Here is a 27,647-nt window from a genome sequence, read left to right on the forward strand (position 1 = left end):
GCCTTAATGAGAGAGACTGACTCCAGCTTAGCTTGCAAGAACTAAGAGACACAGTGTGGCCATGTGGCCTTAATGAGAGAGACTGACTCCAGCTTAGCTTGCAAGAACTAAGAGACACAGTGTGGCCATGTGGCCTTAATGAGAGAGACTGATTCCAGCTTAACTTGCAAGAACTAAGCGACACAGTGTGGCCATGTGACCTTAATGAGAGAGACTGACTCCAGCTTACCTTGCAAGAACTAAGAGACACTGTGTGGCCATGTGGCCTTAATGAGAGAGACTGACTCCAGCTTAGCTTGCAAGAACTAAGAGACAGTGTGGCCATGTAGCCTTAATGAGAGAGACTGACTCCAGCTTAGCTTGCAAGAACTAAGAGACACAGTGTGGCCATGTGGCCTTAATGAGAGAGACTGCCTCCAGCTTAGCTTGCAAGAACTAAGAGACACAGTGTGGCCATGTGGCCTTAATGTGAGAGACTGATTCCAGCTTAACTTGCAAGAACTAAGCGACACAGTGTGGCCATGTGGCCTTAATGAGAGAGACTGACTCCAGCTTAGCTTGCAAGAACTAAGAGACACAGTGTGGCCATGTTGCCTTAATGAGAGACTCACTCCAGCTTAGCTTGCAAGAACTAAGAGACAGTGTGGCCATGTAGCCTTAATGAGAGAGACTGACTCCAGCTTAGCTTGCAAGAACTAAGAGACACAGTGTGGCCATGTGGCCTTAATGAGAGAGACTGACTCCAGCTTAGCTTGCAAGAACTAAGAGACACAGTGTGGCCATGTTGCCTTAATGAGAGAGACTGATTCCAGCTTAACTTGCAAGAACTAAGCGACACAGTGTGGCCATGTGACCTTAATGAGAGAGACTGACTCCAGCTTACCTTGCAAGAACTAAGAGACAGTGTGGCCATGTGGCCTTAATGAGAGAGACTGACTCCAGCTTAGCTTGCAAGAACTAAGAGACACAGTGTGGCCATGTGGCCTTAATGAGAGAGACTGACTCCAGCTTACCTTGCATGAACTAAAGAGACACTGTGTGGCCATGTGGCCTTAATGAGAGAGACTGACTCAAGCTTAGCTTGCAAGAACTAAGAGACACAGTGTGGCCATGTGGCCTTAATGAGAGAGACTCACTCCAGCTTAGCTTGCAAGAACTAAGAGACACTGTGTGGCCATGTGGCCTTAATGAGAGAGACTCACTCCAGCTTAGCTTGCAAGAACTAAGAGACACAGTGTGGCCATGTGGCCTTAATGAGAGAGACTGATTCCAGCTTAGCTTGCAAGAACTAAGAGACAGTGTGGCCATGTGGCCTTAATGAGAGAGACTGACTCCAGCTTAGCTTGCAAGAACTAAGAGACACAGTGTGCCCATGTGACCTTAATGAGAGAGACTGACTCCAGCTTACCTTGCAAGAACAAAGAGACACTGTGTGGCCATGTGGCCTTAATGAGAGACTCACTCCAGCTTAGCTTGCAAGAACTAAGAGACAGTGTGGCCATGTAGCCTTAATGAGAGAGACTGACTCCAGCTTAGGTTGCAAGAACTTAGAGACACAGTGTGGCCATGTGGCCTTAATGAGAGAGACTGACTCCAGCTTAGCTTGCAAGAACTAAGAGACACAGTGTGGCCATGTGGCCTTAATGAGAGAGACTGATTCCAGCTTAGCTTGCAAGAACTAAGAGACACAGTGTGGCCATGTGGCCTTAATGAGAGAGACTGACTCCAGCTTAGCTTGCAAGAACTAAGAGACACAGTGTGGCCATGTTGCCTTAATGAGAGACTCACTCCAGCTTAGCTTGCAAGAACTAAGAGACAGTGTGGCCATGTAGCCTTAATGAGAGAGACTGACTCCAGCTTAGCTTGCAAGAACTAAGAGACACAGTGTGGCCATGTGGCCTTAATGAGAGAGACTGACTCCAGCTTAGCTTGCAAGAACTAAGAGACACAGTGTGGCCATGTGGCCTTAATGAGAGAGACTGATTCCAGCTTAACTTGCAAGAACTAAGCGACACAGTGTGGCCATGTGACCTTAATGAGAGAGACTGACTCCAGCTTACCTTGCAAGAACTAAGAGACACTGTGTGGCCATGTGGCCTTAATGAGAGAGACTGACTCCAGCTTAGCTTGCAAGAACTAAGAGACAGTGTGGCCATGTAGCCTTAATGAGAGAGACTGACTCCAGCTTAGCTTGCAAGAACTAAGAGACACAGTGTGGCCATGTGGCCTTAATGAGAGAGACTGCCTCCAGCTTAGCTTGCAAGAACTAAGAGACACAGTGTGGCCATGTGGCCTTAATGTGAGAGACTGATTCCAGCTTAACTTGCAAGAACTAAGCGACACAGTGTGGCCATGTGGCCTTAATGAGAGAGACTGACTCCAGCTTAGCTTGCAAGAACTAAGAGACACAGTGTGGCCATGTTGCCTTAATGAGAGACTCACTCCAGCTTAGCTTGCAAGAACTAAGAGACAGTGTGGCCATGTAGCCTTAATGAGAGAGACTGACTCCAGCTTAGCTTGCAAGAACTAAGAGACACAGTGTGGCCATGTGGCCTTAATGAGAGAGACTGACTCCAGCTTAGCTTGCAAGAACTAAGAGACACAGTGTGGCCATGTTGCCTTAATGAGAGAGACTGATTCCAGCTTAACTTGCAAGAACTAAGCGACACAGTGTGGCCATGTGACCTTAATGAGAGAGACTGACTCCAGCTTACCTTGCAAGAACTAAGAGACACTGTGTGGCCATGTGGCCTTAATGAGAGAGACTGACTCCAGCTTAGCTTGCAAGAACTAAGAGACAGTGTGGCCATGTAGCCTTAATGAGAGAGACTGACTCCAGCTTAGCTTGCAAGAACTAAGAGACACAGTGTGGCCATGTGGCCTTAATGAGAGAGACTGCCTCCAGCTTAGCTTGCAAGAACTAAGAGACACAGTGTGGCCATGTGGCCTTAATGTGAGAGACTGATTCCAGCTTAACTTGCAAGAACTAAGCGACACAGTGTGGCCATGTGGCCTTAATGAGAGAGACTGACTCAAGCTTAGCTTGCAAGAACTAAGAGACACAGTGTGGCCATGTGGCCTTAATGAGAGAGACTCACTCCAGCTTAGCTTGCAAGAACTAAGAGACACAGTGTGGCCATGTGGCCTTAATGAGAGACTCACTCCAGCTTAGCTTGCAAGAACTAAGAGACAGTGTGGCCATGTAGCCTTAATGAGAGAGACTGACTCCAGCTTAGCTTGCAAGAACTAAGAGACACAGTGTGGCCATGTGGCCTTAATGAGAGAGACTGCCTCCAGCTTAGCTTGCAAGAACTAAGAGACAGTGTGGCCATGTGGCCTTAATGAGAGAGACTGACTCCAGCTTAGCTTGCAAGAATTAAGAGACACAGTGTGCCCATGTGACCTTAATGAGAGAGACTGACTCCAGCTTACCTTGCAAGAACTAAGAGACACTGTGTGGCCATGTGGCCTTAATGAGAGAGACTCACTCCAGCTTAGCTTGCAAGAACTAAGCGACACAGTGTGGCCATGTGGCCTTAATGAGAGAGACTGCATCCAGCTTAGCTTGCAAGAACTAAGAGACAGTGTGGCCATGTGGCCTTAATGAGAGAGACTGACTCCAGCTTAGCTTGCAAGAATTAAGAGACACAGTGTGCCCATGTGACCTTAATGAGAGAGACTCACTCCAGCTTAGCTTGCAAGAACTAAGAGACAGTGTGGCCATGTAGCCTTAATGAGAGAGACTGAATCCAGCTTAGCTTGCAAGAACTAAGAGACACAGTGTGGCCATGTGGCCTTAATGAGAGAGACTGCCTCCAGCTTAGCTTGCAAGAACTAAGAGACAGTGTGGCCATGTGGCCTTAATGAGAGAGATTGACTCCAGCTTAGCTTGCAAGAATTAAGCGACACAGTGTGCCCATGTGACCTTAATGAGAGAGACTGACTCCAGCTTACCTTGCAAGAACTAAGAGACACTGTGTGGCCATGTGGCCTTAATGAGAGAGACTCACTCCAGCTTAGCTTGCAAGAACTAAGCGACACAGTGTGGCCATGTGGCCTTAATGAGAGAGACTGATTCCAGCTTAGCTTGCAAGAACTAAGAGACAGTGTGGCCATGTAGCCTTAATGAGAGAGACTGACTCCAGCTTAGCTTGCAAGAACTAAGAGACACAGTGTGGCCATGTGGCCTTAATGAGAGAGACTGCCTCCAGCTTAGCTTGCAAGAACTAAGAGACAGTGTGGCCATGTGGCCTTAATGAGAGAGACTGACTCCAGCTTAGCTTGCAAGAATTAAGAGACACAGTGTGCCCATGTGACCTTAATGAGAGAGACTCACTCCAGCTTAGCTTGCAAGAACTAAGAGACAGTGTGGCCATGTAGCCTTAATGAGAGAGACTGACTCCAGCTTAGCTTGCAAGAACTAAGAGACACAGTGTGGCCATGTGGCCTTAATGAGAGAGACTGCCTCCAGCTTAGCTTGCAAGAACTAAGAGACAGTGTGGCCATGTGGCCTTAATGAGAGAGATTGACTCCAGCTTAGCTTGCAAGAATTAAGAGACACAGTGTGCCCATGTGACCTTAATGAGAGAGACTGACTCCAGCTTACCTTGCAAGAACTAAGAGACACTGTGTGGCCATGTGGCCTTAATGAGAGAGACTCACTCCAGCTTAGCTTGCAAGAACTAAGCGACACAGTGTGGCCATGTGGCCTTAATGAGAGAGACTGATTCCAGCTTAGCTTGCAAGAACTAAGAGACAGTGTGGCCATGTGGCCTTAATGAGAGAGACTGACTCCAGCTTAGCTTGCAAGAACTAAGAGACACAGTGTGGCCATGTGGCCTTAATGAGAGAGACTGATTCCAGCTTAACTTGCAAGAACTAAGCGACACAGTGTGGCCATGTGGCCTTAATGAGAGAGACTGACTCAAGCTTAGCTTGCAAGAACTAAGAGACACAGTGTGCCATGTGGCCTTAATGAGAGAGACTCACTCCAGCTTAGCTTGCAAGAACTAAGAGACACAGTGTGGCCATGTGGCCTTAATGAGAGACTCACTCCAGCTTAGCTTGCAAGAACTAAGAGACAGTGTGGCCATGTAGCCTTAATGAGAGAGACTGACTCCAGCTTAGGTTGCAAGAACTTAGAGACACAGTGTGGCCATGTGGCCTTAATGAGAGAGACTGACTCCAGCTTAGCTTGCAAGAACTAAGAGACACAGTGTTGCCATGTGGCCTTAATGAGAGAGACTGATTCCAGCTTAGCTTGCAAGAACTAAGAGACACAGTGTGGCCATGTGGCCTTAATGAGAGAGACTGACTCCAGCTTAGCTTGCAAGAACTAAGAGACACAGTGTGGCCATGTGGCCTTAATGAGAGACTCACTCCAGCTTAGCTTGCAAGAACTAAGAGACAGTGTGGCCATGTAGCCTTAATGAGAGAGACTGACTCCAGCTTAGCTTGCAAGAACTAAGAGACACAGTGTGGCCATGTGGCCTTAATGAGAGAGACTGCCTCCAGCTTAGCTTGCAAGAACTAAGAGACAGTGTGGCCATGTGGCCTTAATGAGAGAGATTGACTCCAGCTTAGCTTGCAAGAATTAAGAGACACAGTGTGCCCATGTGACCTTAATGAGAGAGACTGACTCCAGCTTACCTTGCAAGAACTAAGAGACACTGTGTGGCCATGTGGCTATAATGAGAGAGACTCACTCCAGCTTAGCTTGCAAGAACTAAGCGACACAGTGTGGCCATGTGGCCTTAATGAGAGAGACTGATTCCAGCTTAGCTTGCAAGAACTAAGAGACAGTGTGGCCATGTGGCCTTAATGAGAGAGACTGACTCCAGCTTAGCTTGCAAGAACTAAGAGACACAGTGTGGCCATGTGGCCTTAATGAGAGAGACTGATTCCAGCTTAACTTGCAAGAACTAAGCGACACAGTGTGGCCATGTGGCCTTAATGAGAGAGACTGACTCAAGCTTAGCTTGCAAGAACTAAGAGACACAGTGTGCCATGTGGCCTTAATGAGAGAGACTCACTCCAGCTTAGCTTGCAAGAACTAAGAGACACAGTGTGGCCATGTGGCCTTAATGAGAGACTCACTACAGCTTAGCTTGCAAGAACTAAGAGACAGTGTGGCCATGTAGCCTTAATGAGAGAGACTGACTCCAGCTTAGGTTGCAAGAACTTAGAGACACAGTGTGGCCATGTGGCCTTAATGAGAGAGACTGACTCCAGCTTAGCTTGCAAGAACTAAGAGACACAGTGTGGCCATGTGGCCTTAATGAGAGAGACTGATTCCAGCTTAGCTTGCAAGAACTAAGAGACACAGTGTGGCCATGTGGCCTTAATGAGAGAGACTGACTCCAGCTTAGCTTGCAAGAACTAAGAGACACAGTGTGGCCATGTGGCCTTAATGAGAGACTCACTCCAGCTTAGCTTGCAAGAACTAAGAGACAGTGTGGCCATGTAGCCTTAATGAGAGAGACTGACTCCAGCTTAGCTTGCAAGAACTAAGAGACACAGTGTGGCCATGTGGCCTTAATGAGAGAGACTGACTCCAGCTTAGCTTGCAAGAACTAAGATACACAGTGTGGCCATGTGGCCTTAATGAGAGAGACTGATTCCAGCTTAGCTTGCAAGAACTAAGAGACACAGTGTGGCCATGTGGCCTTAATGAGAGACTGACTCCAGCTTAGCTTGCAAGAACTAAGAGACACAGTGTGACCATGTGACCTTAATGAGAGAGACTGACTCCAGCTTAGCTTGCAAGAACTAAGAGACACTGTGTGGCCATGTGGCCTTAATGAGAGAGACTGACTCAAGCTTAGCTTGCAAGAACTAAGAGACACAGTGTGGCCATGTGGCCTTAATGAGAGAGACTCACTCCAGCTTAGCTTGCAAGAACTAAGAGACACTGTGTGGCCATGTGGCCTTAATGAGAGACTCACTCCAGCTTAGCTTGCAAGAACTAAGAGACTCAGTGTGGGCATGTGGCCTTAATGAGAGAGACTGACTCCAACTTAGCTTGCAAGAACTAAGAGACACAGTGTGGCCATGTGGCCTTAATGAGAGAGACTGACTCCAGCTTAGCTTGCAAGAACTAAGAGACACAGTGTGGCCATGTGGCCTTAATGAGAGACTCACTCCAGCTTAGCTTGCAAGAACTAAGAGACAGTGTGGCCATGTAACCTTAATGAGAGAGACTGACTCCAGCTTAGCTTGCAAGAACTAAGAGACACAGTGTGGCCATGTGGCCTTAATGAGAGAGACTGACTCCAGCTTAGCTTGCAAGAACTAAGAGACACAGTGTGGCCATGTGGCCTTAATGAGAGAGACTGATTCCAGCTTAACTTGCAAGAACTAAGCGACACAGTGTGGCCATGTGGCCTTAATGAGAGAGACTGATTCCAGCTTAGCTTGCAAGAATTAAGAGACACAGTGTGCCCATGTGACCTTAATGAGAGAGACTGACTCCAGCTTACCTTGCAAGAACTAAGAGACACTGTGTGGCCATGTGGCCTTAATGAGAGAGACTGACTCCAGCTTAGCTTGCAAGAACTAAGAGACACAGTGTGGCCATGTGGCCTTAATGAGAGAGACTGCCTCCAGCTTAGCTTGCAAGAACTAAGAGACAGTGTGGCCATGTGGCCTTAATGAGAGAGACTGACTCCAGCTTAGCTTGCAAGAATTAAGAGACACAGTGTGCCCATGTGACCTTAATGAGAGAGACTGACTCCAGCTTACCTTGCAAGAACTAAGAGACACTGTGTGGCCATGTGGCCTTAATGAGAGAGACTCACTCCAGCTTAGCTTGCAAGAACTAAGCGACACAGTGTGGCCATGTGGCCTTAATGAGAGAGACTGCATCCAGCTTAGCTTGCAAGAACTAAGAGACAGTGTGGCCATGTGGCCTTAATGAGAGAGACTGACTCCAGCTTAGCTTGCAAGAATTAAGAGACACAGTGTGCCCATGTGACCTTAATGAGAGAGACTCACTCCAGCTTAGCTTGCAAGAACTAAGAGACAGTGTGGCCATGTAGCCTTAATGAGAGAGACTGAATCCAGCTTAGCTTGCAAGAACTAAGAGACACAGTGTGGCCATGTGGCCTTAATGAGAGAGACTGCCTCCAGCTTAGCTTGCAAGAACTAAGAGACAGTGTGGCCATGTGGCCTTAATGAGAGAGATTGACTCCAGCTTAGCTTGCAAGAATTAAGCGACACAGTGTGCCCATGTGACCTTAATGAGAGAGACTGACTCCAGCTTACCTTGCAAGAACTAAGAGACACTGTGTGGCCATGTGGCCTTAATGAGAGAGACTCACTCCAGCTTAGCTTGCAAGAACTAAGCGACACAGTGTGGCCATGTGGCCTTAATGAGAGAGACTGATTCCAGCTTAGCTTGCAAGAACTAAGAGACAGTGTGGCCATGTAGCCTTAATGAGAGAGACTGACTCCAGCTTAGCTTGCAAGAACTAAGAGACACAGTGTGGCCATGTGGCCTTAATGAGAGAGACTGCCTCCAGCTTAGCTTGCAAGAACTAAGAGACAGTGTGGCCATGTGGCCTTAATGAGAGAGACTGACTCCAGCTTAGCTTGCAAGAATTAAGAGACACAGTGTGCCCATGTGACCTTAATGAGAGAGACTCACTCCAGCTTAGCTTGCAAGAACTAAGAGACAGTGTGGCCATGTAGCCTTAATGAGAGAGACTGACTCCAGCTTAGCTTGCAAGAACTAAGAGACACAGTGTGGCCATGTGGCCTTAATGAGAGAGACTGCCTCCAGCTTAGCTTGCAAGAACTAAGAGACAGTGTGGCCATGTGGCCTTAATGAGAGAGATTGACTCCAGCTTAGCTTGCAAGAATTAAGAGACACAGTGTGCCCATGTGACCTTAATGAGAGAGACTGACTCCAGCTTACCTTGCAAGAACTAAGAGACACTGTGTGGCCATGTGGCCTTAATGAGAGAGACTCACTCCAGCTTAGCTTGCAAGAACTAAGCGACACAGTGTGGCCATGTGGCCTTAATGAGAGAGACTGATTCCAGCTTAGCTTGCAAGAACTAAGAGACAGTGTGGCCATGTGGCCTTAATGAGAGAGACTGACTCCAGCTTAGCTTGCAAGAACTAAGAGACACAGTGTGGCCATGTGGCCTTAATGAGAGAGACTGATTCCAGCTTAACTTGCAAGAACTAAGCGACACAGTGTGGCCATGTGGCCTTAATGAGAGAGACTGACTCAAGCTTAGCTTGCAAGAACTAAGAGACACAGTGTGCCATGTGGCCTTAATGAGAGAGACTCACTCCAGCTTAGCTTGCAAGAACTAAGAGACACAGTGTGGCCATGTGGCCTTAATGAGAGACTCACTCCAGCTTAGCTTGCAAGAACTAAGAGACAGTGTGGCCATGTAGCCTTAATGAGAGAGACTGACTCCAGCTTAGGTTGCAAGAACTTAGAGACACAGTGTGGCCATGTGGCCTTAATGAGAGAGACTGACTCCAGCTTAGCTTGCAAGAACTAAGAGACACAGTGTTGCCATGTGGCCTTAATGAGAGAGACTGATTCCAGCTTAGCTTGCAAGAACTAAGAGACACAGTGTGGCCATGTGGCCTTAATGAGAGAGACTGACTCCAGCTTAGCTTGCAAGAACTAAGAGACACAGTGTGGCCATGTGGCCTTAATGAGAGACTCACTCCAGCTTAGCTTGCAAGAACTAAGAGACAGTGTGGCCATGTAGCCTTAATGAGAGAGACTGACTCCAGCTTAGCTTGCAAGAACTAAGAGACACAGTGTGGCCATGTGGCCTTAATGAGAGAGACTGCCTCCAGCTTAGCTTGCAAGAACTAAGAGACAGTGTGGCCATGTGGCCTTAATGAGAGAGATTGACTCCAGCTTAGCTTGCAAGAATTAAGAGACACAGTGTGCCCATGTGACCTTAATGAGAGAGACTGACTCCAGCTTACCTTGCAAGAACTAAGAGACACTGTGTGGCCATGTGGCTATAATGAGAGAGACTCACTCCAGCTTAGCTTGCAAGAACTAAGCGACACAGTGTGGCCATGTGGCCTTAATGAGAGAGACTGATTCCAGCTTAGCTTGCAAGAACTAAGAGACAGTGTGGCCATGTGGCCTTAATGAGAGAGACTGACTCCAGCTTAGCTTGCAAGAACTAAGAGACACAGTGTGGCCATGTGGCCTTAATGAGAGAGACTGATTCCAGCTTAACTTGCAAGAACTAAGCGACACAGTGTGGCCATGTGGCCTTAATGAGAGAGACTGACTCAAGCTTAGCTTGCAAGAACTAAGAGACACAGTGTGCCATGTGGCCTTAATGAGAGAGACTCACTCCAGCTTAGCTTGCAAGAACTAAGAGACACAGTGTGGCCATGTGGCCTTAATGAGAGACTCACTACAGCTTAGCTTGCAAGAACTAAGAGACAGTGTGGCCATGTAGCCTTAATGAGAGAGACTGACTCCAGCTTAGGTTGCAAGAACTTAGAGACACAGTGTGGCCATGTGGCCTTAATGAGAGAGACTGACTCCAGCTTAGCTTGCAAGAACTAAGAGACACAGTGTGGCCATGTGGCCTTAATGAGAGAGACTGATTCCAGCTTAGCTTGCAAGAACTAAGAGACACAGTGTGGCCATGTGGCCTTAATGAGAGAGACTGACTCCAGCTTAGCTTGCAAGAACTAAGAGACACAGTGTGGCCATGTGGCCTTAATGAGAGACTCACTCCAGCTTAGCTTGCAAGAACTAAGAGACAGTGTGGCCATGTAGCCTTAATGAGAGAGACTGACTCCAGCTTAGCTTGCAAGAACTAAGAGACACAGTGTGGCCATGTGGCCTTAATGAGAGAGACTGACTCCAGCTTAGCTTGCAAGAACTAAGATACACAGTGTGGCCATGTGGCCTTAATGAGAGAGACTGATTCCAGCTTAGCTTGCAAGAACTAAGAGACACAGTGTGGCCATGTGGCCTTAATGAGAGACTGACTCCAGCTTAGCTTGCAAGAACTAAGAGACACAGTGTGACCATGTGACCTTAATGAGAGAGACTGACTCCAGCTTAGCTTGCAAGAACTAAGAGACACTGTGTGGCCATGTGGCCTTAATGAGAGAGACTGACTCAAGCTTAGCTTGCAAGAACTAAGAGACACAGTGTGGCCATGTGGCCTTAATGAGAGAGACTCACTCCAGCTTAGCTTGCAAGAACTAAGAGACACTGTGTGGCCATGTGGCCTTAATGAGAGACTCACTCCAGCTTAGCTTGCAAGAACTAAGAGACTCAGTGTGGGCATGTGGCCTTAATGAGAGAGACTGACTCCAACTTAGCTTGCAAGAACTAAGAGACACAGTGTGGCCATGTGGCCTTAATGAGAGAGACTGACTCCAGCTTAGCTTGCAAGAACTAAGAGACACAGTGTGGCCATGTGGCCTTAATGAGAGACTCACTCCAGCTTAGCTTGCAAGAACTAAGAGACAGTGTGGCCATGTAACCTTAATGAGAGAGACTGACTCCAGCTTAGCTTGCAAGAACTAAGAGACACAGTGTGGCCATGTGGCCTTAATGAGAGAGACTGACTCCAGCTTAGCTTGCAAGAACTAAGAGACACAGTGTGGCCATGTGGCCTTAATGAGAGAGACTGATTCCAGCTTAACTTGCAAGAACTAAGCGACACAGTGTGGCCATGTGGCCTTAATGAGAGAGACTGATTCCAGCTTAGCTTGCAAGAATTAAGAGACACAGTGTGCCCATGTGACCTTAATGAGAGAGACTGACTCCAGCTTACCTTGCAAGAACTAAGAGACACTGTGTGGCCATGTGGCCTTAATGAGAGAGACTGACTCAAGCTGAGCTTGCAAGAACTAAAAGAGACACAGTGTGGCCATGTGGCCTTAATGAGAGAGACTCACTCCAGCTTAGCTTGCAAGAACTAAGAGACACAGTGTGGCCATGTGGCCTTAATGAGAGAGACTGAATCCAGCTTAGCTTGCAAGAACTAAGAGACACAGTGTGGCCATGTGGCCTTAATGAGAGAGACTGACTCCAGCTTAGCTTGCAAGAACTAAGAGACACAGTGTGACCATGTGACCTTAATGAGAGAGACTGACTCCAGCTTAGCTTGCAAGAACTAAGAGACACTGTGTGGCCATGTGGCCTTAATGAGAGAGACTGACTCAAGCTTAGCTTGCAAGAACTAAGAGACACAGTGTGGCCATGTGGCCTTAATGAGAGAGACTCACTCCAGCTTAGCTTGCAAGAACTAAGAGACACTGTGTGGCCATGTGGCCTTAATGAGAGAGACTCACTCCAGCTTAGCTTGCAAGAACTAAGAGACACAGTGTGGCCATGTGGCCTTAATGAGAGACTCACTCCAGCTTAGCTTGCAAGAACTAAGAGACAGTGTGGCCATGTAGCCTTAATGAGAGAGACTGACTCCAGCTTAGCTTGCAAGAACTAAGAGACACAGTGTGGCCATGTGGCCTTAATGAGAGAGACTGCCTCCAGCTTAGCTTGCAAGAACTAAGAGACACAGTGTGACCATGTGACCTTAATGAGAGAGACTGACTCCAGCTTAGCTTGCAAGAACTAAGAGACACTGTGTGGCCATGTGGCCTTAATGAGAGAGACTGACTCAAGCTTAGCTTGCAAGAACTAAGAGACACAGTGTGGCCATGTGGCCTTAATGAGAGAGACTCACTCCAGCTTAGCTTGCAAGAACTAAGAGACACTGTGTGGCCATGTGGCCTTAATGAGAGACTCACTCCAGCTTAGCTTGCAAGAACTAAGAGACTCAGTGTGGCCATGTGGCCTTAATGAAAGAGACTGACTCCAACTTAGCTTGCAAGAACTATGAGACACAGTGTGGCCATGTGGCCTTAATGAGAAAGACTGACTCCAGCTTAGCTTGCAAGAACTAAGAGACACAGTGTGGCCATGTGGCCTTAATGAGAGAGACTGACTCCAGCTTAGCTTGCAAGAACTAAGAGACACAGTGTGGCCATGTGGCCTTAATGAGAGAGACTGACTCCAGCTTAGCTTGCAAGAACTAAGAGACACAGTGTGGCCATGTGGCCTTAATGAGAGAGACTGATTCCAGCTTAACTTGCAAGAACTAAGCGACAGTGTGGCCATGTGGCCTTAATGAGAGAGACTGACTCCAGCTTAGCTTGCAAGAATTAAGAGACACAGTGTGCCCATGTGACCTTAATGAGAGAGACTGACTCCAGCTTACCTTGCAAGAACTAAGAGACACTGTGTGGCCATGTGGCCTTAATGAGAGAGACTGACTCAAGCTTAGCTTGCAAGAACTAAGAGACACAGTGTGGCCATGTGGCCTTAATGAGAGAGACTCACTCCAGCTTAGCTTGCAAGAACTAAGAGACACAGTGTGGCCATGTGGCCTTAATGAGAGAGACTGAATCCAGCTTAGCTTGCAAGAACTAAGAGACACAGTGTGGCCATGTGGCCTTAATGAGAGAGACTGACTCCAGCTTAGCTTGCAAGAACTAAGAGACACAGTGTGACCATGTGACCTTAATGAGAGAGACTGACTCCAGCTTAGCTTGCAAGAACTAAGAGACACTGTGTGGCCATGTGGCCTTAATGAGAGAGACTGACTCAAGCTTAGCTTGCAAGAACTAAGAGACACAGTGTGGCCATGTGGCCTTAATGAGAGAGACTCACTCCAGCTTAGCTTGCAAGAACTAACAGACACTGTGTGGCCATGTGGCCTTAATGAGAGAGACTCACTCCAGCTTAGCTTGCAAGAACTAAGAGACACAGTGTGGCCATGTGGCCTTAATGAGAGACTCACTCCAGCTTAGCTTGCAAGAACTAAGAGACAGTGTGGCCATGTAGCCTTAATGAGAGAGACTGACTCCAGCTTAGCTTGCAAGAACTAAGAGAGACAGTGTGGCCATGTGGCCTTAATGAGAGAGACTGCCTCCAGCTTAGCTTGCAAGAACTAAGAGACAGTGTGGCCATGTGGCCTTAATGAGAGAGACTGATTCCAGCTTAACTTGCAGGAACAAAGCGACGCAGTGTGGCCATGTGGCCTTAATGAGAGAGACTCACTCCAGCTTAGCTTGCAAGAACTAAGAGACACAGTGTGGCCATGTGGCCTTAATGAGAGAGACTGATTCCAGCTTAGCTTGCAAGAACTAAGAGACAGTGTGACCATGTGGCCTTAATGAGAGAGACTGACTCCAGCTTACCTTGCAAGAACTAAGAGACAGTGTGGCCATGTAGCCTTAATGAGAGAAACTGACTCCAGCTTAGCTTGCAAGAACTAAGAGACACAGTGTGGCCATGTGGCCTTAATGAGAGAGACTGCCTCCAGCTTAGCTTGCAAGAACTAAGAGACACAGTGTGGCCATGTGGCCTTAATGAGAGAGACTGATTCCAGCTTAACTTGCAAGAACTAAGCGACACAGTGTGGCCATGTGGCCTTAATGAGAGAGACTGACTCCAGCTTAGCTTGCAAGAACTAAGAGACACTGTGTGGCCATGTGGCCTTAATGAGAGAGACTGACTCAAGCTTAGCTTGCAAGAACTAAGAGACACAGTGTGGCCATGTGGCTTTAATGAGAGAGACTCACTCCAGCTTAGCTTGCAAGAACTAAGAGACACTGTGTGGCCATGTGGCCTTAATGAGAGAGACTCACTCCAGCTTAGCTTGCAAGAACTAAGAGACACAGTGTGGCCATGTGGCCTTAATGAGAGAGACTGATTCCAGCTTAGCTTGCAAGAACTTAGAGACACAGTGTGGCCATGTGGCCTTAATGAGAGAGACTGACTCCAGCTTAGCTTGCAAGAACTAAGAGACACAGTGTGGCCATGTGGCCTTAATGAGAGAGACTGATTCCAGCTTAGCTTGCAAGAACTAAGAGACACAGTGTGGCCATGTGGCCTTAATGAGAGAGACTGACTCCAGCTTAGCTTGCAAGAACTAAGAGACACAGTGTGGCCATGTGGCCTTAATGAGAGACTCACTCCAGCTTAGCTTGCAAGAACTAAGAGACAGTGTGGCCATGTAGCCTTAATGAGAGAGACTGACTCCAGCTTAGCTTGCAAGAACTAAGAGACACAGTGTGGCCATGTGGCCTTAATGAGAGAGACTGACTCCAGCTTAGCTTGCAAGAACTAAGATACACAGTGTGGCCATGTGGCCTTAATGAGAGAGACTGATTCCAGCTTAGCTTGCAAGAACTAAGAGACACAGTGTGGCCATGTGGCCTTAATGAGAGACTGACTCCAGCTTAGCTTGCAAGAACTAAGAGACACAGTGTGACCATGTGACCTTAATGAGAGAGACTGACTCCAGCTTAGCTTGCAAGAACTAAGAGACACTGTGTGGCCATGTGGCCTTAATGAGAGAGACTGACTCAAGCTTAGCTTGCAAGAACTAAGAGACACAGTGTGGCCATGTGGCCTTAATGAGAGAGACTCACTCCAGCTTAGCTTGCAAGAACTAAGAGACACTGTGTGGCCATGTGGCCTTAATGAGAGACTCACTCCAGCTTAGCTTGCAAGAACTAAGAGACTCAGTGTGGGCATGTGGCCTTAATGAGAGAGACTGACTCCAACTTAGCTTGCAAGAACTAAGAGACACAGTGTGGCCATGTGGCCTTAATGAGAGAGACTGACTCCAGCTTAGCTTGCAAGAACTAAGAGACACAGTGTGGCCATGTGGCCTTAATGAGAGACTCACTCCAGCTTAGCTTGCAAGAACTAAGAGACAGTGTGGCCATGTAACCTTAATGAGAGAGACTGACTCCAGCTTAGCTTGCAAGAACTAAGAGACACAGTGTGGCCATGTGGCCTTAATGAGAGAGACTGACTCCAGCTTAGCTTGCAAGAACTAAGAGACACAGTGTGGCCATGTGGCCTTAATGAGAGAGACTGATTCCAGCTTAACTTGCAAGAACTAAGCGACACAGTGTGGCCATGTGGCCTTAATGAGAGAGACTGATTCCAGCTTAGCTTGCAAGAATTAAGAGACACAGTGTGCCCATGTGACCTTAATGAGAGAGACTGACTCCAGCTTACCTTGCAAGAACTAAGAGACACTGTGTGGCCATGTGGCCTTAATGAGAGAGACTGACTCAAGCTGAGCTTGCAAGAACTAAAAGAGACACAGTGTGGCCATGTGGCCTTAATGAGAGAGACTCACTCCAGCTTAGCTTGCAAGAACTAAGAGACACAGTGTGGCCATGTGGCCTTAATGAGAGAGACTGAATCCAGCTTAGCTTGCAAGAACTAAGAGACACAGTGTGGCCATGTGGCCTTAATGAGAGAGACTGACTCCAGCTTAGCTTGCAAGAACTAAGAGACACAGTGTGACCATGTGACCTTAATGAGAGAGACTGACTCCAGCTTAGCTTGCAAGAACTAAGAGACACTGTGTGGCCATGTGGCCTTAATGAGAGAGACTGACTCAAGCTTAGCTTGCAAGAACTAAGAGACACAGTGTGGCCATGTGGCCTTAATGAGAGAGACTCACTCCAGCTTAGCTTGCAAGAACTAAGAGACACTGTGTGGCCATGTGGCCTTAATGAGAGAGACTCACTCCAGCTTAGCTTGCAAGAACTAAGAGACACAGTGTGGCCATGTGGCCTTAATGAGAGACTCACTCCAGCTTAGCTTGCAAGAACTAAGAGACAGTGTGGCCATGTAGCCTTAATGAGAGAGACTGACTCCAGCTTAGCTTGCAAGAACTAAGAGACACAGTGTGGCCATGTGGCCTTAATGAGAGAGACTGCCTCCAGCTTAGCTTGCAAGAACTAAGAGACACAGTGTGACCATGTGACCTTAATGAGAGAGACTGACTCCAGCTTAGCTTGCAAGAACTAAGAGACACTGTGTGGCCATGTGGCCTTAATGAGAGAGACTGACTCAAGCTTAGCTTGCAAGAACTAAGAGACACAGTGTGGCCATGTGGCCTTAATGAGAGAGACTCACTCCAGCTTAGCTTGCAAGAACTAAGAGACACTGTGTGGCCATGTGGCCTTAATGAGAGACTCACTCCAGCTTAGCTTGCAAGAACTAAGAGACTCAGTGTGGCCATGTGGCCTTAATGAAAGAGACTGACTCCAACTTAGCTTGCAAGAACTATGAGACACAGTGTGGCCATGTGGCCTTAATGAGAAAGACTGACTCCAGCTTAGCTTGCAAGAACTAAGAGACACAGTGTGGCCATGTGGCCTTAATGAGAGACTCACTCCAGCTTAGCTTGCAAGAACTAAGAGACAGTGTGGCCATGTAGCCTTAATGAGAGAGACTGACTCCAGCTTAGCTTGCAAGAACTAAGAGACACAGTGTGGCCATGTGGCCTTAATGAGAGAGACTGACTCCAGCTTAGCTTGCAAGAACTAAGAGACACAGTGTGGCCATGTGGCCTTAATGAGAGAGACTGATTCCAGCTTAACTTGCAAGAACTAAGCGACAGTGTGGCCATGTGGCCTTAATGAGAGAGACTGACTCCAGCTTAGCTTGCAAGAATTAAGAGACACAGTGTGCCCATGTGACCTTAATGAGAGAGACTGACTCCAGCTTACCTTGCAAGAACTAAGAGACACTGTGTGGCCATGTGGCCTTAATGAGAGAGACTGACTCAAGCTTAGCTTGCAAGAACTAAGAGACACAGTGTGGCCATGTGGCCTTAATGAGAGAGACTCACTCCAGCTTAGCTTGCAAGAACTAAGAGACACAGTGTGGCCATGTGGCCTTAATGAGAGAGACTGAATCCAGCTTAGCTTGCAAGAACTAAGAGACACAGTGTGGCCATGTGGCCTTAATGAGAGAGACTGACTCCAGCTTAGCTTGCAAGAACTAAGAGACACAGTGTGACCATGTGACCTTAATGAGAGAGACTGACTCCAGCTTAGCTTGCAAGAACTAAGAGACACTGTGTGGCCATGTGGCCTTAATGAGAGAGACTGACTCAAGCTTAGCTTGCAAGAACTAAGAGACACAGTGTGGCCATGTGGCCTTAATGAGAGAGACTCACTCCAGCTTAGCTTGCAAGAACTAACAGACACTGTGTGGCCATGTGGCCTTAATGAGAGAGACTCACTCCAGCTTAGCTTGCAAGAACTAAGAGACACAGTGTGGCCATGTGGCCTTAATGAGAGACTCACTCCAGCTTAGCTTGCAAGAACTAAGAGACAGTGTGGCCATGTAGCCTTAATGAGAGAGACTGACTCCAGCTTAGCTTGCAAGAACTAAGAGAGACAGTGTGGCCATGTGGCCTTAATGAGAGAGACTGCCTCCAGCTTAGCTTGCAAGAACTAAGAGACAGTGTGGCCATGTGGCCTTAATGAGAGAGACTGATTCCAGCTTAACTTGCAGGAACAAAGCGACGCAGTGTGGCCATGTGGCCTTAATGAGAGAGACTCACTCCAGCTTAGCTTGCAAGAACTAAGAGACACAGTGTGGCCATGTGGCCTTAATGAGAGAGACTGATTCCAGCTTAGCTTGCAAGAACTAAGAGACAGTGTGACCATGTGGCCTTAATGAGAGAGACTGACTCCAGCTTACCTTGCAAGAACTAAGAGACAGTGTGGCCATGTAGCCTTAATGAGAGAAACTGACTCCAGCTTAGCTTGCAAGAACTAAGAGACACAGTGTGGCCATGTGGCCTTAATGAGAGAGACTGCCTCCAGCTTAGCTTGCAAGAACTAAGAGACACAGTGTGGCCATGTGGCCTTAATGAGAGAGACTGATTCCAGCTTAACTTGCAAGAACTAAGCGACACAGTGTGGCCATGTGGCCTTAATGAGAGAGACTGACTCCAGCTTAGCTTGCAAGAACTAAGAGACACTGTGTGGCCATGTGGCCTTAATGAGAGAGACTGACTCAAGCTTAGCTTGCAAGAACTAAGAGACACAGTGTGGCCATGTGGCTTTAATGAGAGAGACTCACTCCAGCTTAGCTTGCAAGAACTAAGAGACACTGTGTGGCCATGTGGCCTTAATGAGAGAGACTCACTCCAGCTTAGCTTGCAAGAACTAAGAGACACAGTGTGGCCATGTGGCCTTAATGAGAGAGACTGATTCCAGCTTAGCTTGCAAGAACTTAGAGACACAGTGTGGCCATGTGGCCTTAATGAGAGAGACTGACTCCAGCTTAGCTTGCAAGAACTAAGAGACACAGTGTGGCCATGTGGCCTTAATGAGAGAGACTGATTCCAGCTTAGCTTGCAAGAACTAAGAGACACAGTGTGGCCATGTGGCCTTAATGAGAGAGACTGACTCCAGCTTAGCTTGCAAGAACTAAGAGACACAGTGTGGCCATGTGGCCTTAATGAGAGACTCACTCCAGCTTAGCTTGCAAGAACTAAGAGACAGTGTGGCCATGTAGCCTTAATGAGAGAGACTGACTCCAGCTTAGCTTGCAAGAACTAAGAGACACAGTGTGGCCATGTGGCCTTAATGAGAGAGACTGACTCCAGCTTAGCTTGCAAGAACTAAGATACACAGTGTGGCCATGTGGCCTTAATGAGAGAGACTGATTCCAGCTTAGCTTGCAAGAACTAAGAGACACAGTGTGGCCATGTGGCCTTAATGAGAGACTGACTCCAGCTTAGCTTGCAAGAACTAAGAGACACAGTGTGACCATGTGACCTTAATGAGAGAGACTGACTCCAGCTTAGCTTGCAAGAACTAAGAGACACTGTGTGGCCATGTGGCCTTAATGAGAGAGACTGACTCAAGCTTAGCTTGCAAGAACTAAGAGACACAGTGTGGCCATGTGGCCTTAATGAGAGAGACTCACTCCAGCTTAGCTTGCAAGAACTAAGAGACACTGTGTGGCCATGTGGCCTTAATGAGAGACTCACTCCAGCTTAGCTTGCAAGAACTAAGAGACTCAGTGTGGGCATGTGGCCTTAATGAGAGAGACTGACTCCAACTTAGCTTGCAAGAACTAAGAGACACAGTGTGGCCATGTGGCCTTAATGAGAGAGACTGACTCCAGCTTAGCTTGCAAGAACTAAGAGACACAGTGTGGCCATGTGGCCTTAATGAGAGACTCACTCCAGCTTAGCTTGCAAGAACTAAGAGACAGTGTGGCCATGTAGCCTTAATGAGAGAGACTGACTCCAGCTTAGCTTGCAAGAACTAAGAGACACAGTGTGGCCATGTGGCCTTAATGAGAGAGACTGACTCCAGCTTAGCTTGCAAGAACTAAGAGACACAGTGTGGCCATGTGGCCTTAATGAGAGAGACTGATTCCAGCTTAACTTGCAAGAACTAAGCGACACAGTGTGGCCATGTGGCCTTAATGAGAGAGACTGATTCCAGCTTAGCTTGCAAGAATTAAGAGACACAGTGTGCCCATGTGACCTTAATGAGAGAGACTGACTCCAGCTTACCTTGCAAGAACTAAGAGACACTGTGTGGCCATGTGGCCTTAATGAGAGAGACTGACTCAAGCTGAGCTTGCAAGAACTAAAAGAGACACAGTGTGGCCATGTGGCCTTAATGAGAGAGACTCACTCCAGCTTAGCTTGCAAGAACTAAGAGACACAGTGTGGCCATGTGGCCTTAATGAGAGAGACTGAATCCAGCTTAGCTTGCAAGAACTAAGAGACACAGTGTGGCCATGTGGCCTTAATGAGAGAGACTGACTCCAGCTTAGCTTGCAAGAACTAAGAGACACAGTGTGACCATGTGACCTTAATGAGAGAGACTGACTCCAGCTTAGCTTGCAAGAACTAAGAGACACTGTGTGGCCATGTGGCCTTAATGAGAGAGACTGACTCAAGCTTAGCTTGCAAGAACTAAGAGACACAGTGTGGCCATGTGGCCTTAATGAGAGAGACTCACTCCAGCTTAGCTTGCAAGAACTAAGAGACACTGTGTGGCCATGTGGCCTTAATGAGAGAGACTCACTCCAGCTTAGCTTGCAAGAACTAAGAGACACAGTGTGGCCATGTGGCCTTAATGAGAGACTCACTCCAGCTTAGCTTGCAAGAACTAAGAGACAGTGTGGCCATGTAGCCTTAATGAGAGAGACTGACTCCAGCTTAGCTTGCAAGAACTAAGAGACACAGTGTGGCCATGTGGCCTTAATGAGAGAGACTGCCTCCAGCTTAGCTTGCAAGAACTAAGAGACACAGTGTGACCATGTGACCTTAATGAGAGAGACTGACTCCAGCTTAGCTTGCAAGAACTAAGAGACACTGTGTGGCCATGTGGCCTTAATGAGAGAGACTGACTCAAGCTTAGCTTGCAAGAACTAAGAGACACAGTGTGGCCATGTGGCCTTAATGAGAGAGACTCACTCCAGCTTAGCTTGCAAGAACTAAGAGACACTGTGTGGCCATGTGGCCTTAATGAGAGACTCACTCCAGCTTAGCTTGCAAGAACTAAGAGACTCAGTGTGGCCATGTGGCCTTAATGAAAGAGACTGACTCCAACTTAGCTTGCAAGAACTATGAGACACAGTGTGGCCATGTGGCCTTAATGAGAAAGACTGACTCCAGCTTAGCTTGCAAGAACTAAGAGACACAGTGTGGCCATGTGGCCTTAATGAGAGACTCACTCCAGCTTAGCTTGCAAGAACTAAGAGACAGTGTGGCCATGTAGCCTTAATGAGAGAGACTGACTCCAGCTTAGCTTGCAAGAACTAAGAGACACAGTGTGGCCATGTGGCCTTAATGAGAGAGACTGACTCCAGCTTAGCTTGCAAGAACTAAGAGACACAGTGTGGCCATGTGGCCTTAATGAGAGAGACTGATTCCAGCTTAACTTGCAAGAACTAAGCGACAGTGTGGCCATGTGGCCTTAATGAGAGAGACTGACTCCAGCTTAGCTTGCAAGAATTAAGAGACACAGTGTGCCCATGTGACCTTAATGAGAGAGACTGACTCCAGCTTACCTTGCAAGAACTAAGAGACACTGTGTGGCCATGTGGCCTTAATGAGAGAGACTGACTCAAGCTTAGCTTGCAAGAACTAAGAGACACAGTGTGGCCATGTGGCCTTAATGAGAGAGACTCACTCCAGCTTAGCTTGCAAGAACTAAGAGACACAGTGTGGCCATGTGGCCTTAATGAGAGAGACTGAATCCAGCTTAGCTTGCAAGAACTAAGAAACACAGTGTGGCCATGTGGCCTTAATGAGAGAGACTGACTCCAGCTTAGCTTGCAAGAACTAAGAGACACAGTGTGACCATGTGACCTTAATGAGAGAGACTGACTCCAGCTTAGCTTGCAAGAACTAAGAGACACTGTGTGGCCATGTGGCCTTAATGAGAGAGACTGACTCAAGCTTAGCTTGCAAGAACTAAGAGACACAGTGTGGCCATGTGGCCTTAATGAGAGAGACTCACTCCAGCTTAGCTTGCAAGAACTAAGAGACACAGTGTGGCCATGTGGCCTTAATGAGAGAGACTCACTCCAGCTTAGCTTGCAAGAACTAAGAGACACTGTGTGGCCATGTGGCCTTAATGAGAGACTCACTCCAGCTTAGCTTGCAAGAACTAAGAGACTCAGTGTGGCCATGTGGCCTTAATGAAAGAGACTGACTCCAACTTAGCTTGCAAGAACTATGAGACACAGTGTGGCCATGTGGCCTTAATGAGAAAGACTGACTCCAGCTTAGCTTGCAAGAACTAAGAGACACAGTGTGGCCATGTGGCCTTAATGAGAGACTCACTCCAGCTTAGCTTGCAAGAACTAAGAGACAGTGTGGCCATGTAGCCTTAATGAGAGAGACTGACTCCAGCTTAGCTTGCAAGAACTAAGAGACACAGTGTGGCCATGTGGCCTTAATGAGAGAGACTGACTCCAGCTTAGCTTGCAAGAACTAAGAGACACAGTGTGGCCATGTGGCCTTAATGAGAGAGACTGATTCCAGCTTAACTTGCAAGAACTAAGCGACAGTGTGGCCATGTGGCCTTAATGAGAGAGACTGACTCCAGCTTAGCTTGCAAGAATTAAGAGACACAGTGTGCCCATGTGACCTTAATGAGAGAGACTGACTCCAGCTTACCTTGCAAGAACTAAGAGACACTGTGTGGCCATGTGGCCTTAATGAGAGAGACTGACTCAAGCTTAGCTTGCAAGAACTAAGAGACACAGTGTGGCCATGTGGCCTTAATGAGAGAGACTCACTCCAGCTTAGCTTGCAAGAACTAAGAGACACAGTGTGGCCATGTGGCCTTAATGAGAGAGACTGAATCCAGCTTAGCTTGCAAGAACTAAGAGACACAGTGTGGCCATGTGGCCTTAATGAGAGAGACTGACTCCAGCTTAGCTTGCAAGAACTAAGAGACACAGTGTGACCATGTGACCTTAATGAGAGAGACTGACTCCAGCTTAGCTTGCAAGAACTAAGAGACACTGTGTGGCCATGTGGCCTTAATGAGAGAGACTGACTCAAGCTTAGCTTGCAAGAACTAAGAGACACAGTGTGGCCATGTGGCCTTAATGAGAGAGACTCACTCCAGCTTAGCTTGCAAGAACTAACAGACACTGTGTGGCCATGTGGCCTTAATGAGAGAGACTCACTCCAGCTTAGCTTGCAAGAACTAAGAGACACAGTGTGGCCATGTGGCCTTAATGAGAGAGACTGACTCCAGCTTACCTTGCAAGAACTAAGAGACACTGTGTGGCCATGTGGCCTTAATGAGAGAGACTGACTCAAGCTTAGCTTGCAAGAACTAAGAGACACAGTGTGGCCATGTGGCCTTAATGAGAGAGACTCACTCCAGCTTAGCTTGCAAGAACTAAGAGACACTGTGTGGCCATGTGGCCTTAATGAGAGAGACTCACTCCAGCTTAGCTTGCAAGAACTAAGAGACACAGTGTGGCCATGTGGCCTTAATGAGAGACTCACTCCAGCTTAGCTTGCAAGAACTAAGAGACAGTGTGGCCATGTAGCCTTAATGAGAGAGACTGACTCCAGCTTAGCTTGCAAGAACTAAGAGACACAGTGTGGCCATGTGGCCTTAATGAGAGAGACTGCCTCCAGCTTAGCTTGCAAGAACTAAGAGACACAGTGTGACCATGTGACCTTAATGAGAGAGACTGACTCCAGCTTAGCTTGCAAGAACTAAGAGACACTGTGTGGCCATGTGGCCTTAATGAGAGAGACTGACTCAAGCTTAGCTTGCAAGAACTAAGAGACACAGTGTGGCCATGTGGCCTTAATGAGAGAGACTCACTCCAGCTTAGCTTGCAAGAACTAAGAGACACTGTGTGGCCATGTGGCCTTAATGAGAGACTCACTCCAGCTTAGCTTGCAAGAACTAAGAGACTCAGTGTGGCCATGTGGCCTTAATGAAAGAGACTGACTCCAACTTAGCTTGCAAGAACTATGAGACACAGTGTGGCCATGTGGCCTTAATGAGAAAGACTGACTCCAGCTTAGCTTGCAAGAACTAAGAGACACAGTGTGGCCATGTGGCCTTAATGAGAGACTCACTCCAGCTTAGCTTGCAAGAACTAAGAGACAGTGTGGCCATGTAGCCTTAATGAGAGAGACTGACTCCAGCTTAGCTTGCAAGAACTAAGAGACACAGTGTGGCCATGTGGCCTTAATGAGAGAGACTGACTCCAGCTTAGCTTGCAAGAACTAAGAGACACAGTGTGGCCATGTGGCCTTAATGAGAGAGACTGATTCCAGCTTAACTTGCAAGAACTAAGCGACAGTGTGGCCATGTGGCCTTAATGAGAGAGACTGACTCCAGCTTAGCTTGCAAGAATTAAGAGACACAGTGTGCCCATGTGACCTTAATGAGAGAGACTGACTCCAGCTTACCTTGCAAGAACTAAGAGACACTGTGTGGCCATGTGGCCTTAATGAGAGAGACTGACTCAAGCTTAGCTTGCAAGAACTAAGAGACACAGTGTGGCCATGTGGCCTTAATGAGAGAGACTCACTCCAGCTTAGCTTGCAAGAACTAAGAGACACAGTGTGGCCATGTGGCCTTAATGAGAGAGACTGAATCCAGCTTAGCTTGCAAGAACTAAGAGACACAGTGTGGCCATGTGGCCTTAATGAGAGAGACTGACTCCAGCTTAGCTTGCAAGAACTAAGAGACACAGTGTGACCATGTGACCTTAATGAGAGAGACTGACTCCAGCTTAGCTTGCAAGAACTAAGAGACACTGTGTGGCCATGTGGCCTTAATGAGAGAGACTGACTCAAGCTTAGCTTGCAAGAACTAAGAGACACAGTGTGGCCATGTGGCCTTAATGAGAGAGACTCACTCCAGCTTAGCTTGCAAGAACTAAGAGACACTGTGTGGCCATGTGGCCTTAATGAGAGAGACTCACTCCAGCTTAGCTTGCAAGAACTAAGAGACACAGTGTGGCCATGTGGCCTTAATGAGAGACTCACTCCAGCTTAGCTTGCAAGAACTAAGAGACAGTGTGGCCATGTAGCCTTAATGAGAGAGACTGACTCCAGCTTAGCTTGCAAGAACTAAGAGACACAGTGTGGCCATGTGGCCTTAATGAGAGAGACTGCCTCCAGCTTAGCTTGCAAGAACTAAGAGACACAGTGTGACCATGTGACCTTAATGAGCGAGACTGACTCCAGCTTAGCTTGCAAGAACTAAGAGACACTGTGTGGCCATGTGGCCTTAATGAGAGAGACTGACTCAAGCTTAGCTTGCAAGAACTAAGAGACACAGTGTGGCCATGTGGCCTTAATGAGAGAGACTCACTCCAGCTTAGCTTGCAAGAACTAAGAGACACTGTGTGGCCATGTGGCCTTAATGAGAGACTCACTCCAGCTTAGCTTGCAAGAACTAAGAGACACAGTGTGGCCATGTGGCCTTAATGAGAGAGACTGACTCCAGCTTACCTTGCAAGAACTAAGAGACACTGTGTGGCCATGTGGCCTTAATGAGAGAGACTGACTCAAGCTTAGCTTGCAAGAACTAAGAGACACAGTGTGGCCATGTGGCCTTAATGAGAGAGACTCACTCCAGCTTAGCTTGCAAGAACTAAGAGACACTGTGTGGCCATGTGGCCTTAATGAGAGAGACTCACTCCAGCTTAGCTTGCAAGAACTAAGAGACACAGTGTGGCCATGTGGCCTTAATGAGAGACTCACTCCAGCTTAGCTTGCAAGAACTAAGAGACAGTGTGGCCATGTAGCCTTAATGAGAGAGACTGACTCCAGCTTAGCTTGCAAGAACTAAGAGACACAGTGTGGCCATGTGGCCTTAATGAGAGAGACTGCCTCCAGCTTAGCTTGCAAGAACTAAGAGACACAGTGTGACCATGTGACCTTAATGAGAGAGACTGACTCCAGCTTAGCTTGCAAGAACTAAGAGACACTGTGTGGCCATGTGGCCTTAATGAGAGAGACTGACTCAAGCTTAGCTTGCAAGAACTAAGAGACACAGTGTGGCCATGTGGCCTTAATGAGAGAGACTCACTCCAGCTTAGCTTGCAAGAACTAAGAGACACTGTGTGGCCATGTGGCCTTAATGAGAGACTCACTCCAGCTTAGCTTGCAAGAACTAAGAGACTCAGTGTGGCCATGTGGCCTTAATGAAAGAGACTGACTCCAACTTAGCTTGCAAGAACTATGAGACACAGTGTGGCCATGTGGCCTTAATGAGAAAGACTGACTCCAGCTTAGCTTGCAAGAACTAAGAGACACAGTGTGGCCATGTGGCCTTAATGAGAGACTCACTCCAGCTTAGCTTGCAAGAACTAAGAGACAGTGTGGCCATGTAGCCTTAATGAGAGAGACTGACTCCAGCTTAGCTTGCAAGAACTAAGAGACACAGTGTGGCCATGTGGCCTTAATGAGAGAGACTGACTCCAGCTTAGCTTGCAAGAACTAAGAGACACAGTGTGGCCATGTGGCCTTAATGAGAGAGACTGATTCCAGCTTAACTTGCAAGAACTAAGCGACAGTGTGGCCATGTGGCCTTAATGAGAGAGACTGACTCCAGCTTAGCTTGCAAGAATTAAGAGACACAGTGTGCCCATGTGACCTTAATGAGAGAGACTGACTCCAGCTTACCTTGCAAGAACTAAGAGACACTGTGTGGCCATGTGGCCTTAATGAGAGAGACTGACTCAAGCTTAGCTTGCAAGAACTAAGAGACACAGTGTGGCCATGTGGCCTTAATGAGAGAGACTCACTCCAGCTTAGCTTGCAAGAACTAAGAGACACAGTGTGGCCATGTGGCCTTAATGAGAGAGACTGAATCCAGCTTAGCTTGCAAGAACTAAGAGACACAGTGTGGCCATGTGGCCTTAATGAGAGAGACTGACTCCAGCTTAGCTTGCAAGAACTAAGAGACACAGTGTGACCATGTGACCTTAATGAGAGAGACTGACTCCAGCTTAGCTTGCAAGAACTAAGAGACACTGTGTGGCCATGTGGCCTTAATGAGAGAGACTGACTCAAGCTTAGCTTGCAAGAACTAAGAGACACAGTGTGGCCATGTGGCCTTAATGAGAGAGACTCACTCCAGCTTAGCTTGCAAGAACTAAGAGACACTGTGTGGCCATGTGGCCTTAATGAGAGAGACTCACTCCAGCTTAGCTTGCAAGAACTAAGAGACACAGTGTGGCCATGTGGCCTTAATGAGAGACTCACTCCAGCTTAGCTTGCAAGAACTAAGAGACAGTGTGGCCATGTAGCCTTAATGAGAGAGACTGACTCCAGCTTAGC

Source organism: Petromyzon marinus, chromosome 11, assembly GCF_048934315.1.
Source record: "Petromyzon marinus isolate PM22_M1 ecotype Great Lakes invasive population chromosome 11, UKy_Petmar_22M1.pri1.0, whole genome shotgun sequence".
In the NCBI taxonomy this organism is placed as follows: domain Eukaryota; kingdom Metazoa; phylum Chordata; class Hyperoartia; order Petromyzontiformes; family Petromyzontidae; genus Petromyzon; species Petromyzon marinus.